This window comes from Parasteatoda tepidariorum, chromosome 2 (genome assembly GCF_043381705.1).
Source record: "Parasteatoda tepidariorum isolate YZ-2023 chromosome 2, CAS_Ptep_4.0, whole genome shotgun sequence".
In the NCBI taxonomy this organism is placed as follows: Eukaryota; Metazoa; Arthropoda; class Arachnida; order Araneae; family Theridiidae; genus Parasteatoda; species Parasteatoda tepidariorum.
The window spans coordinates 20,626,190-20,641,068 of NC_092205.1; the positions used below are offsets into that span (position 1 = coordinate 20,626,190).

At 34.3% G+C, this 14,879-nt stretch overlaps 2 long non-coding RNA genes across 2 annotated transcripts; both read left to right on the top strand.

Moving 5' to 3' along the window:
• The first annotated feature begins 317 nt into the window (after positions 1 to 317).
• LOC107445227 (uncharacterized) lies at positions 318 to 2,892 on the top strand. The gene is made up of 2 exons (XR_006225705.2): positions 318 to 539; positions 2,271 to 2,892. It is a non-coding gene; the product is annotated as an uncharacterized lncRNA (long non-coding RNA).
• A 2,873-nt stretch (positions 2,893 to 5,765) lies between these two features.
• LOC107445230 (uncharacterized) lies at positions 5,766 to 11,350 on the top strand. Its single transcript, XR_001584228.2, has 2 exons — positions 5,766 to 6,033; positions 10,735 to 11,350. It is a non-coding gene; the product is annotated as an uncharacterized lncRNA (long non-coding RNA).
• The last annotated feature ends 3,529 nt before the right edge of the window (positions 11,351 to 14,879 follow it).

The window sequence follows — 14,879 nt, forward strand, 5'->3', positions numbered from 1 at the left end:
TTTATTTTCTACGTCCGATCTTCAACTTGTTTGAATTATAAAACCTGATTTATTATGGAAATCAATATCAATTTAAGGTAAGCATATGTTATTAGTTAAAAATTTTAATTATTAGTAGCAAATAATATGTGTTAGTTTTCTTCTATCGCATACTTGTTTTAAAAGCTTTTTGTATGTAAACATATTTTAATAGGGAATAAAAGTGAATAGTACAGATCCACTTATTCACCTCCANCACTGATTATATATGAGCTAATCCATTGGCTATCACTGTCCGGTAGTGACCTTTTTCTCTGTATCTATTTCATTGGTGCCAATAGCCAATTGTACAGCTCTAGTGCGAGGTAAATAAAAGCATTATACCGTGCCGTTCAAGACACTAAAGATACGAAAGACAAGTATAAATCGACTCTCTAACTACAACTGCTTCTGTCATTTTTTAATGCACTGATTTTTCGTGTTTTTATTTTCTACGTCCGATCTTCAACTTGTTTGAATTCTAAAACCTGATTTATTATGGAAATCAATATCAATTTAAGGTAAGCATATGTTATTATTTAAAAATTTTAATTATTAGTAGCAAATAATATGTGTTAGTTTTCTTCTATCGCATACTTGTTTTAAAAGCTTTTTGTATGTAAACATATTTTAATAGGGAATAAAAGTGAATAGTACAGATCCACTTATTCATCTCCATCGAGTCAAACAAAGTTGAATTCTAACTTTTTTTTCTGTTTATCTAACTCTTTATAAGGCTATGCGAAGCATACTGACCACCAACTTCATTGATTTTTGATTGTCGATGAGTAGCTTTTTTTCATCTATGATGCGATCATCTGCTCATAACTTTAGAACATACAAAAAAAAATAAACTACTCTCTTTTCATATTGTGGAAAGGTTAGTGTTAGGGCCAGAAAAAAGACTAACGCTGAGGAGCTGTTTTTTCTTGTGTGTTCGTTCACTTTATCGTTTCTTATTGAATTTATTTCTAGTTATAAAAACAGAATTTGTAAATTTCTTTATTTATAAGCACAGAAGAACTTTATTTCATTATGTAAACTTTTGAAATTGAGGAGAGATCAAATTTTGATACAATATAAATCCTAACTTTTGTATCGAAATTTAAAAAAATACAAAAGACTCAAGGGATAAAATCCTCTTTTAGTTTGAAGTGTTTTAGAAATAAAGTTATCGTTATGTGCAAGTATTATTACTTTTTATTGTAAAACATGGCCTATATTCCTAATTTGAAAAATTTGTTTTTTCCAAGTATGGTTAATCCTTTCGCTCATGGGCTGTAATAGCGGGAAAACTCAAAAAAACCAAGTAACATTGATTATGTTATGATAAACATGTTAACAAAATGTTTTTACGCAAAATTATAATTTATATACTTTATAAAGAAAATTATCCTTATTTATAAAATATATTATAATAAAAATATCATCCTTTTAGAAATTAAAAAGCAGATTACCGAAGTCAAGCATCACTGGCTGCGGTCAGTGTGCGGGTGGGTGACCACTTGGATCAGTCTGCGTAGGGACCGAGGGTGTGCGGTATTGGTCCTCGTTAAACTCTTCTACCGTAAAGTGCTAGACTTCGCGCGCAGGTCGTCGGGCTACCGAAGTGGGGGTGCCACCCCCTCTGCTGAGGATCAAAATTGTGATGGCATGTCTTCGGATCATCCTCAGGGATGTTTCCCAGACCGTCGCCAATAGCCCATTGTGCAGGTAAGGTGAGACGTAAATGAACAAATCTTCTGCTTTTGTCAGCCCTTATCTCATTTTTACCGTTTAAGCATTATTCAATGTTATTTTTAATTTGTAACTCAATTTATACTTTAATATCTATCATTCAGTTAATTCTATCAAAAATATTAAATAATTATATTTAACTGTTAAACTGAGATTATTTTAAATATTTTTAACCATACTTTGCATTTGAATGGAAGGCTGCAATGTAGTAAGCTACATTTTTAAATTGTTTTGGAGAGCATTTTGTTCGAGCTTTTTTGGTGAAAGACTTCGATTGTCTGATGAAAACACTGGAAAATTGAAGAAAGCATGAGGAAACAATATCGAAAAAATTTCATCTTGGAAGAAAAGTGTGACTCATTCCTTAGCCTTGCCTCTTCAATTTTTGGGCATACAAGCCTGCAAATGTATGCAATTCCACTAAACCAATAAGCCTCTTTAATTTTGAATTTTAATTAAAGTAGTATGTCATTTTATGAAACATTATGTATTTCATTATTTTTTTCCTCTTCCAGAGATAACCTATGGTTCAATGAGGAAAAGGAAACAATAACTCAGTCGTATATCCCTGCGTTTTTAATATATTCTTTTGGAATACATGAAGTTCTAACTCGCAGAGAAGCTTACAGTGCAACAGCTTCTTTTATTGTCGGTGACATCTTGTAGAATAGATATGACTTTGGAGCACTTCTAAGAGCTGCACTGGCTTCCGTCTGTGTACTTCTGCAGTACAGTGAAATCAGGAACTGTATGGTACTGAATCGCTTTTTCATTCTATTCTTCATGATGTACATCAATGGATTCGTATACTACATCGGTTTCATGAGCTGTGGAACAGTATACTATTTTGTGTGGGATTATATAATAATGCAAAATAATAATAATGATTATGATATAATGGAACTAATTTTAGAAACGTTTTAATTAATGAAGATTTATATCTGTTTTTTGTTCTTTGTCTTTAGAACTATATTAGAATTGCTCATTCAATACTGTATAACTAAATGTAGGAATTTTTTCAAAGCCCTTTTTTAAAAAGGATTTTCAAACCTTTGCACAAAGCTATTATTGCTGCATGACATTTTTTAATTATGTAAGTACACTGTACATAAGTGTTCCTTAAATTCATTTTATTGACTCGTCGTAGTGTTTCTCAATCTCGTTTCTAAAAACGCACGTTTATATCAAAGTGCACAAAGAGGGTAGTTTTTATCATGGATTTTTATTTTACTCGAATTTACTTTTACAATTTTGTAACTGGATATGTTCGTTGCCCACCAGCTGAGATTGAATTGAATCTTCTGGATCCGTAGCTGAATGTTCTAACCATCATTGGTACACCCGCAACCAAAGTGGCTGAAGAAACTTTATTAGTTAAAGTCCCACAAATCTCCAGGTGAACGAGCATCTTTCTACGGACCCGGAGGTCTCTTGTTCAATCCCAATTGGTGGTCAGTGAACATGGTTTCTCTCGTTTCTTCAGTTAGATAGGATAGTTAATTAAGTTTATGACAATAGAGGGGGGAAATCGTATAAAAAGCACAAGAAAAATGACTTGCTTTAATAACATGCAATAAAAGCTACTACAAAATGTGACGAACTCTAAAGCTCCGAAATGCTTTTCGGTATACTTTGTTATTAGAACGCAGTGTTCTCAGTGGCTTCTTAAAAACTTAAATAATTTGGCTAATCCGCAGAAAAAAACGTTAGCCAAATAAGAATAATCGTAGCAAGGTAAATCCCCCCTTATTACAAAGTAAATCCCCCCTTGATCCTTATACAATTACCGGCTATGGAAACGACAAAAAGCAGATATACTCCAGAAATCTCGGAATGTCAATAAAGAGAAATGAATTAAACTCTAATGAAACTTAAATATGTGATTCAAGTTAATTCTTCCAGAAGTGGCTGGTCGATTCGAATTTCGCACCCAGCTGGCACTGAACCCAGTGCTGATATTAAATATATCATCAGTGGTAGACGGATCTTGGGTTAGAGTCCCCTTGCCGACAGGCTAACCGTGAGATGTTTTCGCGGTTCTTCATGTGACGTAAATGCTAGTTAGTTCCATGGCAAATTTCTCCCAATACTTGATCCAGGTATTCGCTTGTTTTCTGGATTGGGTTCAAAATTACAAAGCTACGGAGTTAAACATTAGCAGTCGTAAACCCAAACTTTTGTCGGCTGTTCAAAGACGGTTATGCAGATTTTTAAAAAAATATTTTCAGCTCTCGCAATTAAGCGATAAATGCTCGTTTCGTTGCCAAATGAGGCATTTTGTCGCGATGTTACGCAATGGCGAGTAACAGTGAGAACTCTGATCAAAAGGTAATATTTTATTTTCGGCAAATTCTAGTCGGGGGCTTCTATTTTAGGAATAATTCATTTTGAAGAAACGGGAACTGCACGCTTGTAAAATTGTAGCTTTGCTACCCGGTCTAAACAATGTAACATTTGAAGAAGAAGAAATAAAAAATTAGCCCTATCTGTTTTTTTTGTTCTGTTTTTTTATTTTTTTGTTTTTTTTTAAACTGAGAAGAACCTTAAACTGTAATGTCAGAATCACAACAGGTTACATGTAATAGAATATCTTACAACATCAGGTAAGGGATTCTATATTGCTCATTAACATAAGTATGCAAAATAAAAATTATTATTTCTATTGAGGAAAGCTACATTCTTTTTTTTTTTTGTAAGCTCTAGTCAAGTTGAAGAGTCTAGTCAAATAGCTCATTTACTTTTTTAACGGCCGGCACTGAACTTTCTCGTTCCTTGCCTATTCGAAACAGTTGCGTCCCGCAGTGGACTGATCGTTAAGACACAGTTCCCAGCAGATCACCGAAGTCAAGCATCACTGGCTGCGATCAGCGTGCGGGTGGGTGACCCACTTGGATCAGTCTGCGTACGGACCGAGGGTGTGCGGTATTGGTCCTCGTTAAGCTGTTTTATCGTAAAGTGCTCGACTTCGCGTGCAAGTCGTCCAACTGCTGAAGCGGGTGTGCCATCCTCTCTGGGGAGGATCAAAATTGTGATGGCATGTCTTCGGATCATCGTCAGGGATGTTTCCAAAACAGTCGCTAATAGCCCATTGTGCAGCTCTATGCGACGTAAATGGACGAATCAAATCAAATAAAATAGAAACTGTTGCTCATTTAGCTTTACCGGGTGGACACCTGTGAACCTAAGCCACGGAGGTGAGCAACGTTATCCACGTCACACTGCCAAGGATACCCGCTTATAGAGTAAAACACATTCACACATCACACAGCAGAAGACAAATACATAGAAAAACATCAGTGTCCTGAGCGGGATTCAAACCCACAACCAGACACCCTGACCAGCACAAATTACAGAAGGATATCAACTGCTACATCAGTGGTTACAACGGGATACAAACCCTTTACCTACACGCTACAGACGGTCTGGTGAATCAGCGAGTAAGCATAGCAAGGGTAGCCCCTGTATGCGTGCAACAATAAATAAAAGGAAGCCTCCAGGGTAGAGTGGATTCACTGTTTTGAAAAACGCTCTATAACGAGAAGGTAGCTGGTTCGTATCACCGGGATGCATCTTTGTGACTTGGCAAAGGCTTAAGAGCAATATTTAGCACAAAGTCTGCATATGTATTTTTAACAATAAATAAATAAATATGAACACGCTGCCTTTCTGGCTACCAAGCGCTGCGTGAAGCGTGGAGGTAGCGGGTTCGAATCCCCCTGTTACTTTGAATGTATTCTTGTGCTGCCCTTTTCTGCATTGTGCTATTTGTCTATCTACTTGACAAAAGTTTTTAAAACTTAATTGAGCACCCAAACCAGCAAATGTATATTTTGACAATAAATAAATAAAAAAATGAAATAATACTATAAATAATATAATAATCTAAATAATTTAAATGCATAAAGGTTACTGTAGCTTCCCTGATTCCTTGGGGGCCAACCTGGCCGAGCGGTATCGCCCTCGAAACGCTGTGCAAAGCATTGAGGTTGCGGGTTCGAATCCCGCTGTTACCCTGGATGTATCTTCTTGCTGTCCTTCTATATATTGTGCTATCTGACCTTCTATTTGACAAAGGTTTATAAGCCTAAATTGAGAGCAAAAACCTGCAAATGTATGTAATCTCAATAAACCAATAAGATTCCTTGATGCAGAACTTATTTATTAAAACACGTTAACATTTTTCACCACATTATTCATTTCTAAGTTACAAATATCTATCATAGTTAATAGCTTGTTTTTATTTTTTTACTTGTTGCTCATCATGGACTTTGAATCAAGGTATTTATTAATTTTTTGTATTTCAAAGCTTGCATTAAGCATCTACTTAAAAAAAATAATTCTACAAAAAAAAAAACAGATATTTATAATGCTACTTAAAAAAAATTTATGCATTTCATATGCTGTTAAAAGTATTGTATCTAGGCAAAGCAAATTATTTTAATTTTAGTAATATTATAAAAACAAAATTTCTTATTTTCGATAGAAGCATAGCATTGTTTAAACTAAGAAAAAAATTAGTTAAACTTGATAGCTAGTTTGCAAAGGAGTACTAATTTATGTTTTTGAGGAAATATATAAATCTCACAGAAATGATATCAGTTTTTTTAAATAAACGATAGATTAATAGTGTAAATAACATCATTTTATTCTATAAGCTAGTGTATTTGATGCTTTAACTTAATGTCTACTGAATAAAATTTTTACCTTATACAGAGTATCTACCTTGCAGTTTAAGTTTTACTCGTAAAGTCAATTGAAAAAAACTTAAACTTCTTACCTAGTTGAAAAGGTTTTGAATATATTTTTTACACTAGATTACCAGAACAAGGATTTTACGAGAAAGATATAAACTCTTTTGAAAGACTCTAGTGATAAGAAATGTTTTACTATTTAATTTAGTTAAGCTACTGATTTCAGAAAAGTCTTATCTCTGAATGTGAACGTAATGGCTAGTAGTGACTGAAAAAGTGCCATTATTTAAACCACTTAAACCACAGAGTCCAATTAATACATTGAACAACTTTTGGTTCAATTTTATCAGTTGGAGAATAATATTTTGAGATTTTTTTTATTTTTTATTTTTTTTTTGTTTAGTGCATTCTGTTTCAAAGCAATTGTCTGTATAAAAATATAACTAGTTTTGCCCTCATTATTATTCGGACTTTCGAAATTCCCTGGAAAATTATAAGAAATGTTAGAAATTGTATTTAAGTCACCTTTTTGGTGAGAAATATTGAGTTTAGTATAATTTGTCTCATGACCAAATGTAAAAAATATCCTACAAATTTTTTTAAAAAAATGAAACAATTTTCTTTTCTAATATAAAATGCAAGAAGCAAATAAAATATGGAGGAAAAGAAGTAAAGTTTAATTAGCTGAATTTTTAATATATTTTGAAATATTCAGGAGTTCACTTTTTTCTAAGTTACATATTTCACGTATTTTCCCTTATATAAAGCTCAGATCTAAGGAGGCTTGTTAAAATTGTAACTCGAGAATTAGTTTGCCACATTTTCATTGAGAGTGTGGCAATATGAAAAAAAATGCAACTTCAAAATGCATATTATTAATTGCGGATCAATGTATTTTCGATATGGACATTCGGCATTTAAATTAATAAATCAAAAACGAAATCAAAGTTATCAACAACTGTTATTTTCTACATTTGAAGTGAATGTTCCACATCGAATTCAATTATTGAAATCTTACACAAAAGCATGAGGAAATACTAACTTGATTTTTTTTCTTTTGAATATTCTGAAGGAAAAAAATTAGAAAATCTTTTACATGTGATGAATTTTGTTGTAAAAAGAAGTAACTTTGGAAAGAATGAAATTTAAAATTGTAGCAAAGTACAAAGAGAAAACTCATTCATTTTCATCAAAATAATCGCTATACTCCTACTACTGAATTTCCTTACTTAATTTTTTCCAAGGTAATATTATTACCTATATTTCTTATGACCATGTGGCTTTCGTGAATTTCCGAATTTATTCCTGTGGCTCTCAGAATCATAAGTTAGTATACCTCTACTTTAAACAATTAAGATTGGCACTGAGTGAGTGAAAATCTAATCATTGGAACAAAGGTTAATGTTCTGTTCTAGAACCCCATTGATCTACTTGTCAATCATCGTTCTAAAGGTTTTGCCTTCTTTAAATAAACGCTGATTCCTCTAAACCGATGTGCAACGATGATTAATTTTTTTCAAACTCCCATTTCTATCCAAATTTGTTTTCACAAATGAATCTAAATTTCCGAAATTTTCTACTGAAAAAACTTTTTTTAATGGAATAGAACAAACTATAGAAATCTTCAAAAACGTTTGAGTTACGGATAAAGCTTCACTTGTATTAAATCTTTCTCTAATTCTAGTATCTTTTTGAGAGTAGTCACTAGAGTAGACGAACCTGCGGTATAAAGAAGGCAACAATCAACTCAATTGTGAGCTCAATTATACTCAATTTGTTTACGTAACCGTAAACGTAGGAGCAAGCTGCTTTGTCTTATTGAAAGAGCAATTAATGTATTTCTGACTCTTGGGCAAGCTAAGCACTCCAGCATTTGCAAATTAAGTCAGAAAATTGCACCTTTCGTTTGACAAGAGAGCACCGCAAGGGTTAGAAGTAAATTTTAGCTCAAAACCTCTCTAATAGATGGCAGCGCCACTCATTCGTGAGGCAACTTCCATGAATTTCACGTAGATTTGAAGGGGAAGGATATATTCTCCAGATCCCTGTACATATGGTACTGCTCAACGATCGACCACAGGACATTCGATTTCAGATTTTACGAGCATGTACTCTGTGTTTCTTTGCGGAGTCGAGGATCAAGCCTCAGTCCCTCTGAACCGGAGTTTGATTCTCTAACCACGTGACCACGACTCCGAAATGTTTCTTCTTGGCCTAATGAATCCTTTCTACCCAACTTCAATCCTTCCTCCAATAATGTTCTGCAATTTTTATTCATCAATGGCCTCCGCTTTTTTCTTCTCCAGTTGATGTTTTTAATGACACTCGCATACCTAAAACACTTGACATAACTTTTCCGACCAACTGTGGTGCTTTTGACTGTTACGTTGGCGATTTTCATCCAATTTACTCTCCATTCAGTTGACTGCATTCTCGACTGTTGTCGACCGATATCTCGTCCATTACGATATTCTTACCATTGAGTCTATTCGACACACAGCTTTTGGAATCCGCTCCAAATTTCAACTTTTTAGAAGTTTATAGTTGAACGGTTAAACTGTCGTTCGTTTAGTGCTCGATTTTTTAATAGATTCAACTCATAATTTTCACGTGAAGACATTATTCTTTATTTAATGTTTTATCAATATTTTAAATATCTATTTCAGAAAATTTAACTGCAATAAAAAAATAAAATCTTAAATAATAATTAAATACAATTTACGATTCGTACTAACGTATGGAACATTCCTACTGAATATGGTTTAATCATACTGCTTTAATTGCACCAATCGAATTCTCCATTTCGAAATCTATATTTCATATAAAATTTTTATTTTGATAAAAAAACGGCTAAAAATACTATACGTGCAGAGTTGTAAAATATTTTGTATTGAAGTAATAAGTTAGTTTTCAAAACATTTGAATTCTACACAAAATCGTTTATTTATAACAAAAAGAGAAAGAAAGAATATCTCCACTCTTCTCTTAAATGAAAAACTAAAATTAAATTGGATTTTTGGTGGTGCTGCATTATTATGTACTACATCATAATGTAACATAATTACAGCATCATAATGAATATCTAATGTGCTACATCCTAACATACAGTGCGCAAAAGGAAAATAAACGTACCACCCTAAATAACTTTTGATCTAATAATCAGATCTTCACATACTAGGGATTTATGGCTAGAGGGGATGACTATAAATATAGTTAATTATTATAAACTTAAGCTACGAAATTGGACACGAAAACTTGTTTTCTCTGAATAATCATGATTAATCATATCTTTAGAGGAATTCTGATTTCTGACCCCAAAAATATCTGGTTGAAGCCCCATTCTCGGAAATATGATCCCAATACTTTGGTGAGGAGAGCGGCTTAAAGATTGGACACTTTAACGTTTTTGCATATTACACCATATTGTGCGAATTTAAAAATATTGGCACACAATTATAAAATACGTTCGTCCTAAGGTATTTCCATGCAAAATATAACTTTTGGAAAGTATTTTTCATTTAATTTTTAAAAACAAATGATCAAAAAACTTTTGCATTGTAAGGTATACAATTTTTTACATTTTAAAGAATGTAATTTTGAATAACAATATGCAAAATTTGAGCGACTCAGTAACTTGGAATAGTTACTGAGAAATCTAATTTTGAAAATGTCCTATTTTCTCAAGTCACAAATTTTGCATTTCGCCATTTAAAATTGCGTTCTTTAAAATTATATACCTTACAATTCAAAACTTTTTCCGAAATTATTAAGTAAAATACAAATTAAATAGTAACTAGAAATTATATTTCGCATGGAGTCATCTTTGGATAAGCTACTATTATAATTGTGTGCAAAAAATTTTCGAGTCTCCTAAAAAGTTCTCACACTATGTGGTGCAATAAACAAAATTAAAAGTTTCAAACTTTGGACCGCTCTCCTGGCTAAAATATTGAGACTATATATATCCCACATTGAGGATACATGCTATATTTTTGGGGTCTAAAATCCGAAAAATATGTTTATTCAAAGAAGGCACGCTTTTGTGTCAAATTTCGTAAATTAAACTACCGTCTGAAATAAATAACTAGAATATTTGAGGTCACCACCTCAAACCATTAAGATTGAGTCGTGGAAAGTAAAAATCCGATCATTAAATAAAGTTATTCAGGGTGGTCCGTTTTATATTTTGAGCACTGCATGCAATAATGGTATTACATGAAAATATGCATCATGGTGGTGCTACATTATTTAAATCATCACGATTACTGAAATCTTCAATGTCTTATAGTTTCAGCAATAACATTTGGTGGAGCCATAACTCTGGACTAGTGGAGCATCTGTTTGTGCTCATATTATACGCAATTTTCACATTTTGGATGCGCCACGTGATTCAACGAACTGACTCTTACAGAGCGGCAGCCATTTTCATAATCGTAGACCGCTTGTACAATGGAGGCCAGACCTTCTCATTTTCTGCAATAATACTGTTTTATCTCTGCCTGTATCTCCTGTACGCAAAAATAAACACCAGGAGAACTATCAACAGAACGTACAGGATCAAGTTCTTCTGTCATCAAATACACAGGTTGCTTGTTCGACTGAGAGGAGTTCTAATTCTAGCCTCCATGATGTACGTCAGAGGATTCCTGCAGTTTGTTTATTTCATGACTGGTATTGTTATACTCAAAGCGTATTCAGCATATGTATTTTTATCTATTTCTATAACTGTATCTAATTAGTATTCAATTCATTTCATATTAGCACCAATGCGTCTTTTAATGCTTAAGTTACAAATAAAATGTTCACGTTTTTATAGACTTTCAGATACATGTTTCTGAAAATATATTTTTAAACAATAAGTACATGACAAAAACAGTCTCAATAAACAAGTATATTCCAACCAATGCATTAAATTTTATTTATTCTGATTAATTCATATTTTAGTAATTTCTAATTTGAAAAATCAAGGGAAAAATAGAAGAGACAGTGTATGATTTGCTGCTTTCTGTTTAGAAATTCATATTTTATTATCTCGAAGTTTCGAATTCATTTTCAAAGTTTCTAAACTGATAGCATGGCTAAGTAAAAACAAAAACAAATTTATTAAAAACATGATTTACAGTAAAAACAAGAGAAAATTTGAAGATACATTGAGATGCCCATGTAAATATTTTCTACTTACAAAATGGTCTGATATGCAGCAGATACCATTGATTTATAGTTTCCAATTGAACCGCGGAACTTTTAGACGAATAACAAATGCAACTAATTTAGAAACCTGGAATAAATTTTTAGTTTTCTTATCAAAATGCAGAAAATAACATATTCACATCCTTCCTTCCTTAATGACCAAAAGATTGAACATTTTAACCTCCTTCAATCTTTAATTTTAAAACTGACCAAAATGTAAATCATTTTTGAAATGCCAGTAAAGTACGATATCAAATTTAGTATAATTTGCTTTATTAATTTGCTTTTTTTAGTATATTTTTCTTATTCTAAATAAGTGAACGAGTAGGTGACCACTTTGACCAGCATGCGAAGAGACAAAGGAGTGCAATATCGGTCCTCTCTCAACTGTTCTACCTTAAAGTGCTCGAATTTGCGCTCAGGTCGTCGGGTTACCAAAGCAAAAGAGCCAAAATTATGATGGCAAGTCCTCGGATCGTCCTAAAGGATGTTTCCCAGATTATTACCAATAGCCCATTTTGCAGGTCGAAAGCGGTTTGAATAAAGGCCTACTACTACTATTCTAAATAAAGCAGGGTACATAAACCCGTATCTGACTACTTCAAAAATTAAACCTACAAGTCTAAGCTGTTTTAATTGAGAAAGTGAAAGCATCGTTAATTAATTTTTTAAAATTCTTTTCAAAACTTTTAAAATAAAATTTAAAAAAACTTGACTATTCCGGCAGTTCTCACTGCATGCGAAAAAATTAGCTTTAATGTGCTTGGTGTTGTATTTTATGCTATTTAATGCGCTTATATACCTTCAAACGTTTTACTTCATCATTAACTAACTTAACATAAACTTCACTCTGCAAAACAATCTGATAGATCTAATGTCACGTCTCCGGAATTTTAGGGCCTATATATGCAATGTATGACTTATAAGCCCTTTCAATGTGAAGAACATACAGCACAAGTTAAAAAAGAGCATCTTAAAGATAGATCTAGGATTATGGAGGAGTCGGAACCCAGAACCTTCTCGCTACCCAACGTTTACTGGAACGGTGTGATTGCTCGGGCTGGGAGGCCGAGTGTTTAGTTTTGTACTAGAAAAAAAATTGACTTTGAAACCAAATCCCCCCAAAACAAGATTCCGCAAGATTCCGTGATTGATACCAAGATCCTGTCACTATGTTGAGAAAGTTCTTCCTTACAAGCGAAGCAGTTGTTGTTGTTCATTTACGTCACACTAGAGATGCCCAAAGGGCTGTTTGCGGCGGTAGGAAAACATCCCTGAGGATGATCCGAAGACATGGCACCCCCGCTTCGTTAGCCCGACGACCTGCGCTCGAAGTCTAGAACTTTACGGTAGAACAATTTAACGAGGACCAATACAACACACCCTCGGTCCCTGCACAGATTGATCCAAGTGGTCACCCACCCGCACACTGACAGCAGCCAGTGATGCTTGACTTCGGTGATCTGCTGGGAACCGTGTCTTAACGATCTGTCCAATGCGGGACTACAAGCGAAGCAGAATTAATTAATTTATTTATTAGTAATCATAAATGCAGGTTTGTGTGCTCTTTTACATGCGTACGAAATATAAGCCTTTGTTAAGCAGAAAGACATCACGAATAATATACATTCAGAGTAACGGCGGGATTCGCCCCTCCACGGTACAGAATGTTTGGTGGTTGATTTATTGAGATTATGTGGCTGATTTATTGAGAATTCATTTGCTGACTTGTGTGCTCAATATAGGCTTATAAGTCATTGTCAAGTAGAAAATACAGATAGAACAATTCAGAGAAAGACATCACAAAGAATACATCCAGGGTTACGGCGGGATTCGAACCCGCTACCTCCACGCTTAACAGAGCGTTTGAACCGGCGATACCGCTCGGCCAGGGAGGCCCCGAATGTTTGGTGGGTGATAACTTCCGGCCAGGTAAGTCTCCACGAAATTTTTCACACAGCAAATAACTACTTGGATATCAATAGCAAAAGAGTCCTTTAAACACAGAAGTTAATCTTCCTTGGTAATTCAGTCCTTGGTCCTACTTCAATTAAATTGATATTTATTAATATCCTCGGAAAACGAAATTGTGTTGTTGACACCGATTTTTCTTCACTTATTTACTAACATACAAATACAGGCTCTTCCCACAAGTATTTTTCATTACATAAATTATCGTACAATCTAGTTATATTCAGCCATAGAAATACATTTATAATATTCCATCAGCAGTTCGATCTCGTGACAATAAAACGTGGTGCTTCCTGGCCAACCAGGTTTTGTTGTGCCACTTAACTCTCTTTAGCGTGCAGGCACTGGGTTCGAACCACGCTATGCCGCTATGTCACATGCTTCGTAGCGATGACCAACAACAGCTTGTACTTTTTATTCTTCAACTTGATAATAGCTGTGCATATTTGTATGCTCTGCAACGAGCTTACAAACATGCAGATATATGTGTAGCATAAACAAATGAACAATAGTATGTGCAAAGCCCTCTTCAACACATCTTCGTCTCAAATCTTATCACTAAGCTCATTGATTCTAACGTCCCACAGTAGACAGACTGATCGTAAGAAAGCATTCACACTTCAAGCGATTGCCCTAGACACGCATGCGAATGTTTCGAAACTATATGCAAAACGAATTGTCTGCGCGGGCGTAAATCGCATTGTACAATCTCAGGCAAGTACAATCTCATATGCGAATCATATACAGTGTGAATGCTCCAAAAGACACTGTTGCCAGTAGATCACCGAAGTAAAGCATAACTGGAGTGGATAGTGTGTGGATGGTGACTATTTTGATCTACCTTCGAAGGGACAAAGGGTGTCGGTCTATGTTTAATAGTTCTACGGTAAAGTGTTTGACTTCGCGCGCAAGTGATCGAGCTAGAAAAGCGGAGGAGACACCCCTTCTGCAGAAGATCCAAACAGGGATGGCATGGATCCTCAGGAATGTTTCCCCGAACGTTGCCCACTGCACAGCTCTAGAGCAGCATAAATTAGTTACCACAAGTACTTATTGATCCTAATTCGATTAATTACTTTTATGATAATCATGCATAAGCAATTAGGTTCTTTGATGCTGAGTCACGAACTTACGAATTTGTCCGGGAATGCGAATTTGTGGTGTCTCGCCCCCCTCGGAAATGGTCTTACTTCTGTTGAGTGCTCGTAAATTATTGGTGATCGAAATGGGTTGCAGGAGGTGCGTAGCAGAACTCTACCTAGGGCAACACTA